Raw genomic sequence first — 3,545 nt, forward strand, 5'->3', positions numbered from 1 at the left:
TATGGCCAGGGAGTGCAGTGGAGGATGGCCCAGGTGCTTGGGCCCTGCACCCCATGGGAGACCAGGAAAAGCACCTGGCTCCTGGCTCCTGCCATCGGATCAGCACGGTGCGCCGGCTGCAGCGGCGGCCATTGGAGGGTGAACCAACGGCAAAGGAAGACCTTTCTCTCTCTGTCTCTCTCTCTCACTGTCCACTCTGCCTGTCAAAAATAAAAAATAAATAAATAAATAAATAAATATTAAGTGATAATTGATGACTCTACATACATATGTAACAGATATTTTATACCTAGAGACTTTATAATATACCATGAATATAAAATGGTTTTATGTCATGTAATCATGAATGTGGGATTTATACACACATACACATATACACATACTCAAACCACGCAAATAACACACACACTAGACATTTCATCCAAGCCTTACATTTTCCAGATGAAAAGAGTATTGGGAGAATATGCCAAGATTCTACAGTCAGTTGGTCAAAGGTTTGGACTGAGTCCCATAGCTTCTTTTCCTTTCCTCGGAATGCTATTCATATGGCTGAGATCATGTCATGGCCCCAAATGCCACCATTCAAGTTTTGGGCACACACTGTGCTTTGTGAAATGTTTCCTCATAGGCAATTTATTCAAGAAAGTCACTAGATCTCACATGCTTTCATTAGGGCTCACTCTCCAAAGGCCTATGCTGAAGCTGCACATAATGCCCCTGCACCAGGATAGGAGAAAAAGAGAGGGACTCAAGTTTCACCCCCCTTGGGAGTGTGTGAATGACTCCTTCAAACATGACCTGTCTGGAATTCTGAGTCATTCTGGTTTCTCTGTGTTTCCATTTTGACTTTATCTCTGTGTTCTGAGTGCCTTGCCTTCACTAGGGTTTTAGTAAGTGTTTATTGTTGGCTGAAGTAACCACTTCTGGTTTGCCACTGTCTGTGAGACTCACTGTATACCTTCCCTTCCAGATGGGCTACCGGGGTGACACATTATCCTGAAGTTTCCCCTTTTCTTCCTGGTCTTATGTCTCCTACTGCTTTCTTTTCTTTCTTTTTTTCTTTGCTTTCTTCCTCTGTTTCCCCTTCCCAACTTCCTTCCTTCCTTCCTTCCTTCCTTCCTTCCTTCCTTCCTTCCTTCCTTCCTTCCTTCCTTCCTTCCTTCCTCCTTCTTTTCTTCCTCCTCCTCACACTACCAGATAACTTCTAATGTAAGTTTTGTTATTTTATTTATTTATTTATTTTTAAAGATTTATTTATTTATTTATTTGAAAGTTGGAGTTACATAGAGAGAGAAGGAGAGCCAGAGGTAGAGAGAGAGAGAGAGGTCTTCCATCCATTGGTTCACTCCCCAGTTGGCCACAGTGGCCGGAGCGGCGCTGATCTGAAGCCAGGAGCCAGAAGCCAGGAGCTTCTTCCCGGAATCCCACGTGGATACAGGGGCCCAAGCACTTTGGCCATTTTCTACTGCTTTCCTAGGCCATAGCAGAGAGTTAGAATGGAAGAAGAGAAACGAGGACTTGAACTGGCGCCCATATAGGATGCTGGCTACGCAGGCAGAGGATTAATCTACTGTGCCACGGCGCCAGCTGTGAGTGTTTTTTTTTTTTTTTTTTTTTTAAGATTTATTTATTTACTTGACAGGCAAAGTTACAGAGAGAGTGGGGGGAGAGACAGAGAGGTCTTCCATCCACTGGTTTACTCCCCAGATGGCTGTAATGGCTGGAGCTGAGCTGATCTGAAGCCAGGAACCAGGAGCTTCTTCTGGGTCTCCTACACAGGTTCAGGGACCCACACACTTGGGCCATCTTCTACTGCTTTCCCAGAACACCAGTAGGGAGCTGGATCAGAAGAGGAGCAGGCGGTACTTGAACTGGCACCCATATGGGATGCCAGCACTGCCTCATACAAGCTGAGAATACAGCCTTTGTATGCTACCTGGTGAGGGATCTAGATGGTGTTGTTCTTGATTGCTGGTGTAACTTGAAAGGAAGCTGTAGTAATGTTCAGAGCCTTTGATGTCCTGCAAATGAAGGAGGGGGATGTTCTCAAATTCCTTGCAGCAGAAACCCACCTAGGAGGCACCAACCTTGACTTCCAAATGGAACAGTACATCTACAGAAGGAAAAGTGATGGCATCTACATCATAAATCTGAAGAGGACCTGCGAGAAGCTTTTGTCAGTGGCTCCTGTCATTGCTGCCATTGAAAAATCTGCTGATGTCAGTGTGATATCCCCCAGGTATGGCCAGAGGACTGTGCTGAAGTTTGCTGTTCCAACTGGAGCTACTCCTGTAGCTGGCCGCCTTACACCTGGAACCTTAACTAACCAGATCCAGACAGACTTCTGGGATCCACATCTTCTGGTGATTACTGGTCCCAGGCTGACCACCAGCCTCTCCTAGAGGCATCTTATGTGAACTTGTCTACCGTCACTGGGTAACATAGAATCACCTCTGTTCTAAGTGGACATCACTATCCCATGCAACACCAAGGGAACCCACTCTGTGGGTCTCATGTGGTGGATGCTGGCCTGGGAGGTTCTGTGCATGCGTGGTACCATCTGTGTGAACACCTGTGGGAGGTCATGCCTGATCTATACTTTACAGTGATCCTGAAGCAATTGAAAAATAAGAGCAAGGTGCTGCTGAAAAAACTGTGACCAGGGAGGAATTCAAGGTGAATGGACAACCCTAGCTCCCAAGTTTACTGCTACTCAACCTGAGGTAGAAGACTGATCTGAAGGCATGCATGTGCCCTCTGTGCCTATTCAGCAGTTCCCTATTGAAGATGGGAGTGTTAACCCATCATGGAAAACTTGTCTGCAGCTCCCACTGCTCAGGCAAACCACTAAGTAGTCCTAAGCTTCTCTTCACGGTCTCTGAAGCAAAAATGGAAATGAGGTTGATGGAAAATGAACACCAATTTAAAAACAAACAAACAAACAAAAAAGAAATCAAGAGTATACTGGCTGGCGCCGTGGCTCACTAGGCTAATCCTCCGCCTTGCAGCGCCGGCACACCGGGTTCTAGTCCCGGTCGGGGCACTGGATTCTGTCCCGGTTGCCCCTCTTCCAAGCCAGCTCTCTGCTGTGGCCCGGGGGGTGCAGTGGAGGATGGCCCAAGTGCTTGGGCCCTGCACCCCATGAGAGACCAGGATAAGCACCTAGCTCCGGCCTTCGGATCAGCGCGGTGCTGCGGCGGCCGTTGGAGGGTGAACCAACAGTAAAAGGAAGACCTTTCTCCCTGTCTCTCTCTCTCACTGTCCACTCTGCCTGTCAAAAAACAAACAAAGAAACAAACAAAAAAAAAAAGAGTATAATGGCTGTTATCAGAGGCTAGGGAGAGCAGGGGTGAAAGAGATGGGGAAAAGTTGAGGGACACTAAGTTATAGGAGAAGGGGGAAATTCTAGTGTTCTATTACACAGGGTTACTATAGATAAATATAGTGTACTGTATATTTTTCTATAAAAAGCTAGAAGAAAGTATTTTTAGTATTTTCACCATAAATAAGTGATAAATACATGAGGAGATAGTGTTGACCATGAT

At 46.2% G+C, this 3,545-nt stretch overlaps 1 pseudogene; it reads left to right on the forward strand.

Moving 5' to 3' along the window:
- The first annotated feature begins 241 nt into the window (after positions 1 to 241).
- On the forward strand, positions 242 to 3,312 carry LOC108178282 (small ribosomal subunit protein uS2B-like; annotated as a pseudogene).
- The last annotated feature ends 233 nt before the right edge of the window (positions 3,313 to 3,545 follow it).

The sequence above is a fragment of the Oryctolagus cuniculus genome, chromosome 12, assembly GCF_964237555.1.
Source record: "Oryctolagus cuniculus chromosome 12, mOryCun1.1, whole genome shotgun sequence".
In the NCBI taxonomy this organism is placed as follows: Eukaryota; Metazoa; Chordata; class Mammalia; order Lagomorpha; family Leporidae; genus Oryctolagus; species Oryctolagus cuniculus.